Genomic DNA, 17,218 nt, shown 5'->3' with positions numbered 1-17,218 from the left:
TTGGAAAAGAAAATCTGGTGTAAGTTGGTCACAAAGTAAATACCAATCAATGAAACCCTAAGCACGTAAGAGAAGACAACGAATGTAGGCTCCTCTCCCTATGTAATTCATTCACATTTAACCGAGTTGAGAACACCTTCACAGTTTCTCTTTTTTAAGGACTGAGCTCTGTAGACACTGCTCCTAATATTCGAAGAGTTAGCCATCTGATACAGCAGAAGGAAACTAATTCTCACGATGATTTACCTTCAGAATTCTTCTCACTCACTGCAGTCGTTAGTGAAAGGAGCGTGTTAGCTTTGAAATGGAGCGGAGGCTTTCAAATTGTGTTCTCTGCGCTGTCGCATGCATTCGGCTCAATAGCAGCCTTTCATTCCACACTGCACAATTCACCTTTCAGCCAGCACAGGGCTGTGCGTCTCACATACGTGAGCAGGCAAATACAGGCAGCCAATGCGATGAAGTATACCTACCACAATGTTCAGTTCACTCTGTTGTAGCTCCTTACATCAGCTCTGTACTCTGTGTATGAGTAAACTGTCGCTGATAATACTGGCTACGAGTTCGACTGTTGTTTAAAGGGGCTTAACGGCTAGGTCATCGGTCCCTAATGGTACTAAATGCAACAAAATGAAACTATATTTAAAATTTCAAAATGCATCCACTGACAAAAATATAAAACGAATGATGATGAAAAAATGACCAATCCAAAACAATCAGTGGATTCAATTCACAATGCCTTTTCTGAAAGTATGCTTGTTCTCCAAAGGCGTCCAAAATCCAAGTCACCAACCCCTCATAATGGTACTAACCACTGATGAAGCAGAACCATGGTGTTCCTCGTATAGTGGTACCAACCACACTTAACGTCGACGCATGCTGTTCCTCACAACGTGGTACTTGTCATAGAAAACACATTCCAGAACAGCGTACGGGACCTATTCTCGCACGGACATTAGTCCGCGCAGCCTACTGCCCTCCCTCCAACAACCGCCACGGTGTGATAGACACGGTGGTGGTATTAACCACAGGTAACGCCCAGATACACGGTTTTCCTCACATAAGGGCACTACTCTTTGGTAATTTAGATCCACGGCGTTCCTCACGTGGTGGTATTAATCGCAAGTAATGCCGACTCACGGTGTTCCTGACTAAATCACAGGTAGTCTCATTGTTCGAATTTCATCATCCCTTGGTCGCCGGTTTTAGTCACCTCTTACGACAGGCAAGGGATTTTTTGGGTGTATTCTCCACCTGCGTCCCCCACCCACAGGGGGTCGCAAGGATGGGAGACAGGGATTGTAGACTTCAAAAAAAAAAAAAAAAAACTACGGCCAGAAGATACTACTGACGACTGATCATTTTTATCGAGCTGTTTAACGCCAGAATCAAGAGGTTCCCGAATATCTAACTGAGTTTCAATGATGGAGTCTTTACTTGAATAAAGGTAGTGTTTACTAATTTCTGGCAGGTCGTTTACCAGCTGCGAGATCAATGCTACTAAGCATAATGATTTCTTAACGACTACAGGATGTTTTGTGTCAACTCTCTGAAATTAACAGGTTGTACGTTGCGTGTCTTCAGTCTTCATGCCCATGGCAATGTCCATTCTTTATATCTTGACACCGCCGGCCATGTTATGGACAGGCATAACATGCAACAGAAAACTTTCAGTATTTGCAGAAATAACGTTTACAGATTTTAACACACTCACACCGCTCGTTGTATACTTAGGAGAGAGCACTACTAGGAAGGTTATCATACTATGGAACCATAAACACATCGAAAGTCCATCACGCAGTGGAACTTAAGTATTATCAATATCGTTATTGTAATTGAGGAGTCGATCGAAACGGACAGAACACTATCTGGAGATGGACTTCAGCCTCGTAACGCGAGACATACATGAGGCTAGTGATGGGATAATGGAATACAAAAGAATCCTTCTTCGATTATTTCATTCGAATAAATGAGGCAATCTAGTAGTGAATATTTCTTCCATTCGGTAATTTATTTATTGACTCCATTCGAATCAACGAGCCACTCAAATAGTGAAATTGTCTATTCGATTATTTATTCAGACAGTTAATTCACTCATTTAATTTCAACATTTGCAGATCCGTTTGGAAAAAGGCGTTGGTCTATTTTTCATCAGAATCTATTCACTTATTTCAACCTATTATCCATCCGACACACTTAGACCGAAAAATTAATTCATGACACATCCAAATATGCTATGCGATACATTTTTTTCAATTTGCTTCACGTCGCACCGATACAGATATGTCTTGCGGCGACGATGGGACAGGAAGGGGCTAGGAGTGGGGAGAAAGCAGCCTTTGCCTTAATTAAGGTACAGCCCTAGCATTTGCCTGGTATGAAAATGGGAACCATGGAAAATCATCGTCAAGGCTGCCGACAGTGGGGTTCGAACCCATTATCTCACGAATAGTGGATACTGGCTGCACTTAAGCGACTGCAGCTATCGAGTTCGGTTGCGATACAACTGAATGATACTTGAAACGGATTCGATTATTTTATTCGATTACTTATTCAATTATCTAAATAATCGGATGAAGGTTATTCGAATATTAAAAAATATTCGATTATCCTCTTACTATGTGGCAACTACACGAATTAGAAAGGGAGACACAAATACAGTATACAGTTTTATTCGCAATCGGAAAACATTGCTAATGCCCCATTTGAGAAACAAAAGGAATGGTCTAGATTAAAATAAGAACATTATTCACTTCATTATCTTACGTTACTTTGAAATTACAGCGCCGAAGAAACATTTTACTTTGATCACAAATTCAAATAATGTGGTACAGGATAGCCAATGCAGTAGGCACTACGCCACAGAGGCAACTCTGAAATATGCGCGGGAAGAAGACTAGAAACGTTTGAGGACAGATTTTAAAAGTTAAATTTTGAACAAAATGGGGCCCATTGGCGTAAACACTTGAACAGGGGTAAAGTATTTTTAATGAAAACCAATAATCCTCAAAATCTGAACACTTTTCCAGAAAAACACATGGCGACCTCTCCTTGTGAATGGCGCCTGCAGTGTTGTCGACTTTATCAACAAAGCGTCGATAGTGGGCAGATATAGCAAATCCTCAAATCTCTAAAAATATATTAAAATACCAAGTGTGAAGAATTAGCTAGAAGCCAAGATATCCGTAGGTGGTTTTATTCCCATGTACCAAATATCAGGGATCAAAATGAAATAAAATATAAATATTTTAAATAATTTTATTATAGAAAAGAACCGGGGGATCTAGAAAACCTGAACAGGGGTTCGGGTAAGGGTCTCAAAAGCATGTGGTCCCCGGTAAAATCTAGTAATATGGTACCCGTACCATCGTACGTTTTGTTTATGAATAATCGAGCTGTATGGGCAACAAGTCCGATAAGATATGCTTTCGCGTTCTGATCTGGTATTATTTATAGGATGGCAGTCATCCACAGCAGTACGGAGAACGTTGATGACATAGCAAAGACAAGCCAATTAACTTTTATTAGTGTCTGGCCTTTTAGTCGTGATATGAGCCATTTAATAATCACTATATATATTCCGCGTTCAAGGACTGAATTATCATTATGATGCGATAAGTAAATTTACCAGACGTTCTGTATGACATGGGGCAGGACTCAATTTTTACTGCACTTCCCGTTGTCCCGAAAACATTAGTCGGGACGCCAAGAAGTTCCGTATTCCTAGATTTAATTGCATGATGGACGAGTTTGAAACTATACACTGTTCATTGCGTTTACGATAGCTTACTTCTGTAGAGTATCTTTAGAATTTGTAGTGACAGTTTTAGTTTGATTATTTAAAACTCGGAGCGATTTTTCAAAATCTGTGGAGTTTTACATACAAATCTCGTAAATATGCCCAGAAGTTTCCATTTTTAGGAATGCAGACACTAAAGGTAAAATACCTTCAGGTGATTTTTAATTACGTGACCATTGCAATTTCATTATTAATTTGCCTTTATACCCGTTCTTCGCACGGAAATTTGCAGTGGATTACACGTTTCCTTCAGGAATTTATGCGAAGTAACATGGCTCTATTCACGTTTAATGCGACATGTAGAATAATATTTTTCTACGACAGCGCATGGCAGTAACATTAAATATGACTCATCTGAACAAAATGAGAATGAGGACGATTTCTTAATTTATTGTACGGTACAGTTCCTGGTCCAAGATGGCAGTGACTTATATGATGTTCGCGTGTAATATTGTCGCTTGGAACTATTGAATAATCGGTCATTCTAAGCTAAAATTTGCCGTCTGAAGCACCGGAGTGAAGCTGCTAAGTACTTTTGTAGTGAGTGTGGTTTTGAATCTGCGTTGTGGAGATTAGTGTTCATTAAAGGATCACTCTCATACCTATAACCTCATCTTGTTAGCTAACCGATAATGGCCGCCTCTGTTGATGGAGGTCGGCAAGTTTTTTTCTAACTCAATGAATCTAAATAATGAAAATCAGCAAGTCTCAAGTAACCTCACGAATGGACAGAATAAAGAAAGCATAATTCCCACCCGTACCGGTGAACCAGGTAACCTCATGACAACCTCTATTACTGTTCCTAACACATTTAATCAATCTCCTAACAACCCAAGGTTAAGTTACTCTGCAGCAATGCAATCCTACCCTACCAAAGATCAAGCTATTGTTATTGAATCTTGCGATGGTATTAGTATCCGAGATTATATACTAGCAATTGGAAAAGTCACTAGCCCTAGTAACATCCGATTTGTCTCACGGATATCTAATGGAAGAATATGTATCTTCCTAGCAAGTCAAAAGTGTGTTGAAGAATTAATTTCAAAACACCGTAAGATTCTCATAAATAATGTCTCCTTGGAAATAAGACCTCTCCTAACTAAAAACAAACGAGTTATTCTATCCAATGTTTGCCCTGTGATTCCTAATATTGTTATTGAAGAAGAATTTCTCAAACTCGGCATTAAACCAATGTCAAAGATATCACCTATTAGAGCAGGTTTAACAATCCCCGGATTTTCACATTCTCAGATTTCGGAGACAGATTTATATTCAAAATGAAGACTTTAACAAACTTCCAGACTCACTCCAAATCGAATATGAGGGTACCAATTACTGGATTTATTTATCCTCTGACACACCCACCTGCTTTCTTTGTAAAACTGAGGGGCACTTAGCTAGAAACTGTCCTGATAATGATGAGATAATAAATTAAGGCTCCTCATTAAATCAAAACAGTCATTCTCGTGGCAAGATCAATCTAACAGAATTTCCCCAACTAGTAGAGGATACACAAAAAATTGAAACAAACTGTCAAGAAAATATTACCTGTACTCCCTCACAAACTACTGTTCAGACAACTGCTACATCTACATCTCTTCAGTGTTCTCAAAATCTAAACTGTGGGCCTTTACCCTCAGGCGAAACGACTCTAACCTCTCATTTGGAATGCCCTCAAAACCCCTCATGTGTTCATCTTGCTGGATCAAAGAGACCAATATCACTATCTAGCAGTGAAACTACAGGCAGAAAAGACCTTGATTTTAAGGAACCTCCCCTAACAACTGAACCTAAGACAAGTGAACAGACAGGGAAACACAAGACAAAACAAACTTACAAGAAACCAAAGGCAGAAAAAGAAAGCACAACTATTAGTGATATGCTTAAGCCAATTAAGCAAGTTCTAGAAGCCAACCCTCAGTCCTTTCCCCTCAATTACTTACAACTCCAATCCTTTTTTGAAAACAGTATTGGAGTTAATGACATTGCAGCAATAGCTTCCAATTACACCCAAGATCTAGAGGGTTCAGCCCAAGCCCTTCAAAAACTATATCCATACTACACTGAAAAATCCATTAAGAACAGGAGTACTCGAATAGTCAAACTGCTGAAGGCTAGCAGTGAAAACCGAGGTAAAGCAATTAACAGTTTAGTTCCAGATTACTCCAGCGATGACTCTACTTCCCTCACATAATAATGATAAAATTCCCTCTACACTTGTTTGTCATTCTTATGACTATATCATTACTTCAATGGAACCTCAACAGTTTTCGATCACAGCGAGAGTATTTACAACTTCTACTAAATAAACATCAGCCTTCAGTTGTCTGTCTACAAGAAACTAACTTTAGAGACAACTTTGTTTCCCATTTAAGACAGTTCAACGTACATTATAAAAACCGAATTAATCCAAATCATGCAAGTGGAGGCGTAGCCACCTATGTTAAAAATAATTTACACCATCAAGAGGTTCCTTTAACTACTGATTTAGAAGCAGTCGCAGTTTTATTATACCTTCCACAAGCTATATGTGTATGTTATGTTTATTTCCCTACGAATAGTAGATCTCACGCTGATGATTTAAGAAACCTAATACACCAACTCCCCAAACCCTTCATCTTGATGGGTGATTTTAATAGCCACAACAGTTTATGGGATAGTCGCAATACTGATGCAAGGGGGAAAGAAATAGAGAAGATACTAGATGAATTTACTCTAGTATTAATGAACTCAACTGCTCCAACTCTTTTTGATATAGCACACGGAACATACAGTAGCATAGATTTAACTATATGTACGCCAGACATAGCTGCACTATTTAACTGGTCCATTTATTCAACTCTACAAGGAAGTGACCACTTCCCCATCATAATTAATGATGATCAAAGTTCTTCAGACAACGCATCAAAACTCCAATACTGTAAATGGAATTTAAATAAGGCAAATTGGCAATCATTTAGAAATTTAAATGATCTAACTCCAACAAATAAATTTTCTTCTGAGCACATCAATGATATTGTTCAAGACTTCACTGAAGTAATAATTAAATCTGCTGACCAGAGCATCCCAAAAACAGCTCCTATGCCCTTCAAGAAAACGGTTCCCTGGTGGAATGACTCCTGTAAAGAGGCTATCAAAAATAAAAACCGTGCTTACTACCTATACAAAAGAAATCCTACGCCTGAAAATAAAATCAATTTTCAAAAACACCGAGCAATAGCACGAAATAAAATAAAATTAAGTAAGAAAACCTCCTGGTTAACATTCATCTCCTCCTTAACCTGCCAAACTTCACAAAAAGTTATGTGGAATAAAATCCAAAGAATAAGTGGCAAATACAATAAATTCTGTATTACCTCTCTAAGAGATCCAGTCGCTGGGTCAATTGTAAATGAACCTCAACAAATAGCTGATCAACTGGCTAAATCATTTTCAAAAATCTCTAGCGATAACAATTATGAACCTGAATTTCTTCGCATGAAAACAACTCGAGATCCAATAGACTTAAGTGAAACTGTACCTACACCGAACTATGCATATGATACTTTACAGTTACAAGAAATGGTTACAGAACTCAACAAATGCGGCAGATCTAGTCCTGGCCCAGACACCATTCCATATGAATTTTTAAAACAGCTTCCACATAGTGCACTCAATTATCTACTTGCTATTTTCAACTACATATGGAGTTCCAAACTATTTCCAGATCAATGGCGTTGTGCTATTGTAGTGCCTATACTCAAACCAGGAAAGGACATTTTGATCCCAGATAATTATCGTCCCATCGCCTTGACAAATACAATGTGTAAGCTACTGGAGAAAATTGTTAACAAGAGATTACGCTGGTATTTGGAACATATACACTTTTTTAGTGATGCACAAAATGGTTTTCGTCAAGCACGTTCAACAACAGATACTCTGATATGTTTAGAATCAGAAATCCGAGAAGCTTTCCTAAATAATCAGCACCTCATAGCTGTTAGTTTAGACATTGAGAAGGCATATGACATGGTGTGGAAAGACTATCTAATTGAAACACTGATGAAACATAATATTTCAGGAAACATGCTTCACTTCATTTATAATTTCCTTAAAGATCGCCGAATTCAAGTCAGGACAAATGGAACTCTTTCACATGAAGTAACCATTGACAATGGAGTTCCCAAGGATCAGTCATCAGTGTCACATTATTCCTCGTTGCAATAAATGGCATTGTCTCCAACATTCACCTACCAGTAAAGGCTTGCCTTTTTGCCGATGATTTGACTATACTAAGTGCAGGAAGAAATAAATTAACTACTCAACAGTTACTTCAAGAATCAATTGATAATATCCAAAAATGGGCTAAAGTTACAGGGTTCAAGTTTTCCAAAACTAAAACCAAATGCATACTCTTCTCCAAATGTAAACATAATGTACAAGACCCTGAGCTGTACATGGACAATCACAAAATTGAAACTGTAACAACTATGAAAATCTTAGGAGTTTTATTTGACACTACGTTAAGTTGGATACCTCACCTGAAAAACCTTAAAGACGACTGCTTGCGAAGGCTGAACATAATGAAGATCCTGGCAGCAAAGAACTGGGGGGCAGACTACCAAGTGCTAATGAACACGTACAAAGCCATTATTAGGGCTAAATTAGACTATGGCAGCATTGTATACAATTCCGCAAGAATGTCTTCACTCAAAATCCTTGATTCCATCCAGTCCTCAGCTCTTCGAATTGCTCTAGGAGCCTTCCGTACCAGTCCAGTAGCCAGCATTCAAATAGAAGCAAATGAACCACCACTCACAATTAGACGTAGACAACTAAGTTTGACTTCCGCGCTCAAGGTAGCAACTATGAGTGAATCAAGAATTAAGTTGTATGCTTTTCCTAACAAGCATCAAGGTACACTCATTAAATCAGGATCACAACCACAGCCTTTCAATGTCAGAATAGCCAAGTTTCTTGAAGAACTAAATTTGAATATCCCTCCAATATTCCTCACAGACAACGCTGTTAATGTCCCACCATGGACTATTACCCTTCCAAAAATTAACTTTGAAATAAATTACAGTGTCAAAGATGAAACTGACAGATCTCACTACCATCAATTATTTCTTGAAATTTCTAATAAATACCCAAGGCACACTGCAATCTATACTGATGGATCAAAATGTGAGGAAAGAAATGGATGTGGGATTATATATCCTGAACGTACCATGCTATACCGATTGCCTGACTACTATACAGTCTTCTCTAATGAGCTGTACGCAATAAAGCAGGCTATGCTACATATTTTGAAAACCAGCACCTGTAATAACACCATTTTTTCTGATTCAAAAAGTGCATTAAACGCAATAGAAAGTCCATCATCGAAACACATCCTTGTACAAGAAATACAACTGTTGTTTAACATCATGAAAGAAGGCAAACAAGTCATCTTTGTGTGGATATCCTCTCATAGAGGTATTCAAGGCAATGAATCTGCTGATCAAGCAGCTAAAGACGCTACTTACCTCCCGCTAGGCGATCTAACAATCTCACACTGACATTATTGCCTATGCTAAAACAAAATTATACCAACAGTGGAAGACAAAATGGCTTCAAACTTCGAACAGCAAACTCCATGAAGTAACAACGGAATCTACAGTACAACACTATCTTCACAACCTTCACAGGCAAGATCAAGTCCTAATAACTAGAATACGGATTGGCCACTCCAAGATAAGTCACAGCTACCTCCTTGAGAAGAAACTGCCTCCCATCTGTACAACATGCAATAGTGTGCTGACTGTGAAGCACATCATAACAGACTGTTCACTGTATGACAAATGGCGCCAGTACCACGGTATACCTAAGGATATTAAGGGGACACACTCATCTCCTTCACTGTGCAAACAAATTATCAAGTTTTTCAAAGACACTGGTCTGTATTCAAAAATTTAACTGTTCAGTTTAAAATACCACTTTTATATTTTTTTTCATTCTTCACCCTAATGTAATGTAATGTAAATTATACAGTTAGAAGTCACGATAAGACCTTAGGGTTAAAGTGACTCTAAATTAACTTAATAAAAAAAAAAGTTCCTGGTCCGAAGTTGTGCGAAATTCTCCGTGGTTCTTCAGTAGCGGCGATTGCGTGGGCAAAAAATGTACAGGCAACAAAAAGTACCCGGATTTGTGGGATATAGCGGGCTCGGATGCAGGTACATATATCAAATCTGAAGAAAAAAAACCCTACAAAATGGTAAGTTTGTTATGGCCTCTGAGCGAATTCCGACAGAGATGTGCAGGCTGACAGTTTACCAACTTAGGTGCGGTAATAAGTTTTGAGATTTCGATTCAATTCCTTTCACCAAAGGAACAATATTACATTAAGAGTACGTTGTGATTATACAATTAAAAATATTTTAGCATTTGATTTCACACTAAGAAACTAACAGACACTCAAGAGACTGCCAGGCTGGACGATACGCAAGGCAAGCGGCTGGATTTTTTTTGCTAGTGGCTTTACGTCGCTTTGGCTTTTCCGACACATATAGGTCTTATGGCGACGATGAGGTAGGAAAGGCCTAGGAGTTTGAAGGAAGCGGCCGTGGTCTTAAGGTACAGCCCCAGCATTTGCCTGGTGTGAAAATGGGAAACCACGGAAAACCATTTTCAGGGCTGCCGATAGTGGGACTAGAACCTACTATCTCCCGGATGCAAGCACATAGCCGCGCGCCTCTACACGCACGGCCAACTCGCCCGGTCCTGTATGATTAGATACTGAATATGAAGTAAATAGTGTAAGAGAAAAAAAAAGCAGTTTCTGGTCTTCAAATAAACCCCCAGTCTGTTCAATGATTTTTAATTATATGCATATCAAAACCCGGTTCTGAGTGAGTAGACTCGAAATGTTTGGTTCACCCGTTACCCGTGATGGTGGAACAAACAGCTAAACAGGTACGAAAGCTAAAATTTACCGATATGATCTAGAGTTGATCTAGAACGGATAAATATATGAAAATTTGGCGAAATAAATGACATTACAGACAGTGGACTCTCTATAATTCTATTTATAAGATAACACTACTAAATAAATAAAACTAATAACTCACGTATAGAAGAATGTTCTTTAGTTGTCTTGTAGCACTGATACTCACCTGAAAAAGAAAGACCATCATTAGTACTGTTTAAAAATATGTATATACATTTCTCCGCTAGACGACAAAACATAGAATGGATAATTTTTGGGCGTTGACGAGAGAACGAATACGAATTCTTTGGCAGCTCCCCTCTTACAAGAAACACTTTCACCTAGGTCTCCGATCTGACAGATTTCGTACAACGACTTTAGTAGGAATATTCAGCCGTATCAAAATTAGACGCCCAGTTGTATGTTTAGGTGTGTCAGACTTTGCTCATTTAAGCACCGCGTAGATAGGAGTAGCGGCGGGAAGCAGGTAGAAGTCGTTTCATCTGCCACACACGCCCTCTTCCTCGCACACACACACATTACTTTCCTAGCTTCGGGAATGACTGCCACACTCCATGCGAGCGGTGAATAGGGCCGTGCGATTCTGCGTACATATAGCCTACAGGGTGGTCGGAAACAACGTGACCTGCGAATGTGAGCGTTAGAGAGTTGGTCATACTGATAAATAATTGGAAACTGTAATTCTATATCTCACGACGCTACCATTTTATCAACTGCTTAAGTTCGCTTCGCGGGTGACTTCAGATGGAGTTTTGCGAGGCGGTGTTTCTAAATCTGCACGTGGCTTATGACTGGCATGAGAGCGCCAAGAGAAGAAATAAACTCCTCCAGATGAGACTTTAACAAGGACCTCCCTGCTGATAGGCTCGGCCCATAGCAAGCACGCTACGGTGTGTTAGTGTTTGATGCTTATTTCTCGGCATGACTCAAACCAGACCAAGCCACGCGCAGATTTAGCAACACCGCCTCGGACAGGCCATTTGAATTCGCCCGCGAAGCGATCTGATTGGCTAACTTCAGCAGCCGACAAAAAGACAACGGCGCGAGATATCGATGCAATTGTTTCAGATTACGTAACAGCATGACCAACCCTATAACGCTCATATACTCTGTTCAGGGTGTTTCCAAACACCCTCTATGTATTGATGTATGTATACACACTACCGTGTAAGGAAAGAACAGTTATTGCCGTAATAATAATAATAATAATAATAATAATAATAATAATTTCGTGTGGCTATTTCTAGCTGAGTGCAGCCCTTGTAAGGCAGACCCTCCGATGAGGGTGGGCGGCATCTGCCATGTGTAGGTAACTGCATGTTATTGTGGTGGAGGATGGTGTTATGTGGGGTGCGTGATTGCAGGGATGTTTGGGACAGCACAAACACCCAGCCCCCGGCTCATTGTACTGTAATTAACCAATGAAGGTTAAAATCCCCGACCCGACCGGGAATCGAACCCGGGACCCTCTCAACTGAAGGCCAGTACGTTGACAATTCAGCCAACGATTTGGACAGTTATTGCCGTAGAAAACTTTTACTTACAATAAATATTATACTGCTTGTATAAAACACATCACACAAATAGATACTGTAGAAAAAGTTGTTAAAAGTCTTGCACCAGCATTTGCCTGGTGTGAAAATGGGAATCTACGGAAAACCTTTTCAGGGCTGCCGACAGTGGGATTCGAACCCACTATCTCCCGGATGCAAGCTCACAGCCGCGCGCCCCTAACCGCACGGCCAACTCGCTCGGTAGCGGGTTGATTATACCTTACAGTGTCCATGTTACCCTGCAAGATTCACATGAAATATTGAAAGTCCATTGAATGAAAGCAAAAAAATTTGACTTCCAAAGTGCTCTGGCCTCTCAGGAACATACCAAGCATATTTCCACATGTTTTGGAAACCTGGGAGACTACAGCTGATTGCGTACAAAGGCTTGGATGCGAAGAATATTGTTTATCTCGTGAATATTAAGGTTCCGATTGTGGAGCAAAACAACATCGTTGAAGATGATGGAATCCGTAAACATCAAGAGGCCGGGTGAATCACGGGGCACCCTTTAGACTCCTTTCACAAATACTTAGTTTCCTTCAACTCGTACCATTTTAATGTTGTCTGCTTGACCCGCCCATCAGTTACTATAAACACACTGGTATCAGTTACAATGGGAAAATCGTTTTTAACCACTCTTAAATTTGTTGATCTAAGTTCTCTTATTTAGATACAAAGCTGTAGAAATTTGGGATTTTGAACAAACATTCCTTAACCCTTGGACTAAAAATGCTACTTTTGTCATAAAAACAAGAAGTACTGGTCAGAGACGTCCATTTGTTGATATAATAGGGTGCACAGTGTAACTGTGCGTTAATATGTCGAGCGATTGCGCCTCGGCCAATACATTCCTGTACCCACGTTTCGTGTAATGATTCGCCACCATAGAATTCAAGACTACCCTGACTGGACCGTGTTGAAAACGCTTGAGAAGCCATGTTTGATTTCGTATTTTGCATCAGTCAAAATGGTGTTTGATATAGCAATAATACTGCTGAAATCATCTGTGACCGCGTGAGTTGGCCGTGCGGTTAGGGGTGCGTAACTGAGAGCTTGCATTCGGGAGATAAAGAGTTCAAACCCCCACCGTCGGCAGCATTGAAGGTTTTCCGCTGTTTCCCGTTTTCGCACGAGATAAATGCAGGGCCTTACCTTAACGCCACGACGGTTTCCTGCCCACTCCTAACCGTTCCCTATCCCATCGTCGCCGTAAGACCTGTGTGTGTCGGTACAACGTAAAGCCAAAGAGAAATATAATTTACTAGCTGATGTACCCGTGCTTCGCTACGGGATTCTCAGAAAGACTGACTTTGTGGTTTTCTTAACCTGAAATCAATATAGGTCATTACAAAAACGTAAGTATGAATGTAGCGATTGAAAGCAATGCTACTCGATCAAATGGAAAGCCGCACGTTTTATCACTTTTAACGAACAGTGCTGCGGTTAGATTGCGGTGTCAATCTAATAGTCCAAAGTTCCAGAGCTGGGATGACCAGGCCGCAGATTGCCATGAACACTCATCTGCCATTATTCCGCTAAATATGCACACTGTTCATTCCAATCAGTGCCTCAGAGTAGGGATTGAATAGCCCGAATGCTATGATGATCCAGTGTGTTACGTACCAGTAGTATCAGAAAATTTATAAACCAGGGGAATGTCATGCTAAAGAAGAAAGTTATCTAACTCCCCAGCTACTTCCCATCAATATTCAGACAGGCTGTTACACTCTGTACGACTGGGCGAGTTGACCGTGTGGTTAGCGGTGCGCAGCTGTGAGCTTGCATCCGAGAGATAGTGGATTCGAACCCCATTGGCGGCAGCGCTGATGATGGTATTCCGTGGTTTCCCACTTTCACACCAGTCAAATGCTGGGCCTGTACCTTAATTAAGGCCTAAGGCACTCCTAGCCCTTTCCTATCCCATCGTCGCCATAAAACCTATCTATGTCGGTGCGACGTAAATCAAATAAAAAATACTCTGTACGCAGCAGTAATCCTATCTACCGGAGATGAAGGGCAACAGATGACACAAAGCACATCACGACAAACAATGGTCAATGTAATGTTATTGTTGATCAATGTTATGAGCTTTCTATATTGTAGGCCTTCACATTTAGTTTTCTTTCGACTCTGATTTGTAAAATATTTTATACCATAAACTGTAGTTTCTCATTCTCCGATTTCACATACCGATTTTCATTAAATTCTCTTCAACCGTTTTCTCGTGATGCGTGGACAGACAGACAGACAGACAGACAGACATTACGGAAAAGTAAAAAGTGCATTTTCTTGTTACTATGGACATGGCCGACACAGAAATACCATTATTTTCAAATTCTGAGCAATGTACAGACAAAACTCTTATTTTATATATATAGATGTTTCGTTTCGTGACAAACTAATTTTTTCTTGCCAGAAAATGGAATCCTTGAAAGAAGGAAGAGATACCCGTTGAGCTGCTTGGGATACCCAATCATTTTTAATGAAAATCGTAGACGATTCGTAGCATGCCAGCACGCTGTCGTGGACTGGGGGCAATTAGGTTGTCCAGTAATTTCATGAAAGGAACCATCCAAAATACGAGCTCGGCAGTATTAATTAAGCATTACCTGACAGTTCCAGAAAGCCGACACTTCATACCACGTTCGAAAATTAGAGTCCTGAAAGGGAATTATTTTAATCAAGCGTTCTTTCTTATTTTCTGTGTAAGAGGGGCATTCAAGCAGAGTTCATTGTATTCTGAGCTAGGGTTTCGAACAATTTAAATCAATGTGGGTATGGATTTATTGCTGCCATTACATCACACATTTTATCGAAGGATGGATTGTCCTTAATTTTCTTTCGGGAAAAATATATTACAGTAAAAACACATTGTATCAAAGAATATTCAATTTTCACGACCGCATTGTAATCGAAACCGGCTTTCAACCTATTAGGTCGTGTTACGTACATTTAGTACGTGTTGAAGAGATGTTAAGTACAAAACAAAAATGACCAACCAGACACCAGTGGGATCCAAACCCACAACCTCCCGATTTCACGTCGGTTGCTCTACCAATTGAGCTATGGTGGCCTAGGCCATCTTTGTTCTGTTGGAAAGGATCTGAGCTACAGGTCTGGTACTACTACCATCACACTGTAGAGTGCGTTTAAGTTGCCCGTCGAGGGCCAAGTCAATGAATATTCAATTTTCACGACCGCATTGTAATCGAAACCGACTTTCAACCTATTAGGTCGTGTTACGCACATTTAGTACGTGTTGAAGAGAGGTTGTGGGTTCGGATTCCACTGGTGTCTGGTTGGCCATTTTTGTTCTGTACTTAATATCTCTTCAACACGTACTAAATGTACGTAACACGACCTAATAGGTTGAAAGTCGGTTTCGATTACATGGTATCAAAGTTTCAGTGCCAGTCAGAGCATGGTCCGCAGTACACTGTTTACCCTACACCCAAGTAATCCCTATTCTTAACAAGGAACAGAGTGGATTTCCAATTGAAGAAATGAGAAGCCTTCTGCTTTGTTTCTATTGTATCGAAGAAGGGTGAAGAGAGAAATGAGAAAGAGGGAACAGACAGACATCCCAATGCCATGATTCATTTGGAGCCCCCACAAAAACACAACAGTCGTATATCACCAGTGAAATTTCTTATCGGGTGAGGGACTCCGTCGCTAATGCCCCCGACGATCACAAAGGGGACGTCACAACGCTACCATCGAACTGTCTTTAATGACATACGTCACATTCTGAGGGAAAGGGGGAAAAAAGAACAAACGGAAAGAAGAGTAATAGAAATGGAAGCGTTCGAAATTACTCTTCCAAATCCACAGCTCAATTAGTTTTAACAACATTCTTATGCACCCAGTCTAGTGGTTTTTTAAAAATCTCTATCAGCCGCATTTGGTATTTTAGAACTGTTTAACACTGAAGGACATACGTTACTACCAACTGAACAAAACAACTTGCAACCGTAGAGTTAACATAACAGGGTGAAAAATTTAATAAGTGCGAATATCTCAGTCATCATTCTTCGTAAAGTAAAAAAAAAAAAAAAAAAAAAAAAAAAAAAAAATGTAAAGTGAACGAGAAAATTTATTTTTCACAGTGTTACAACGTACTTAACGGGAGAAATTTAACATTTTCTCTTCTGGTCCTGTTTATATTGTTAAGACCCTGAATACTAATGAGGTAATATATAGCGAAGTGCACACTCACACTATCCTAAAACCTAACACCTAGTTTTGAGAAATTACGTTAAGCCATTTTTCCATGATGTAACAAAGTAGCTTGTAACAAACAAACTAAACGGAACCAAGATCGATAGCTCGTGCGGTCATTATCCAGTATTCGGGAGATAAAAGGTTCGAATGACACTATCAGCAGCCCGGAAGATGGTTTTCCGTGGTTTCCTCATTTCCACACAAGGCAAATGCAGCAGGTAATCAGGTGTGAGTCGGCTGTAGGAGGTGACACGGGATTTGGATACAACTGCACATGGAGTTGCTCTTAATTCAAACACAATTGGTCCATTTCGTCCGAATTAACAAATTTTCCCTGTCCACTCACAGCAAGTGGCCTGTTGAACGCTCCTTCCCTCAATAATTGTACAGTATATAGTCATTCTTCAGAAGCTTAAAATAAATTAAGACAAAAGGTCAAATGGATTTCACGTGTAAGGCGTCTTTACGATCAAAATGTCACATGCGCCAAGACTCCTAGACCCATAAGTTTTTAAGCCTTTCCCACGATTGTGTGTATCTATGAAACCTTTACTATCTGTGTATTTTAATCTTTAACTATGAAGACGGCTGAAGTTGTTTTGAAAGGAAAACGAATAATGAAAGATTACTTAAGTTGTTAACTGAGTTTTTACGAACTAAAATTCCACCACG

The sequence above is a fragment of the Anabrus simplex genome, chromosome 4, assembly GCF_040414725.1.
Source record: "Anabrus simplex isolate iqAnaSimp1 chromosome 4, ASM4041472v1, whole genome shotgun sequence".
NCBI classification, from domain to species: Eukaryota; Metazoa; Arthropoda; class Insecta; order Orthoptera; family Tettigoniidae; genus Anabrus; species Anabrus simplex.
The sequence above is the reverse complement of the archived record's forward strand: the minus strand, read 5'-3'. Positions refer to the sequence as shown.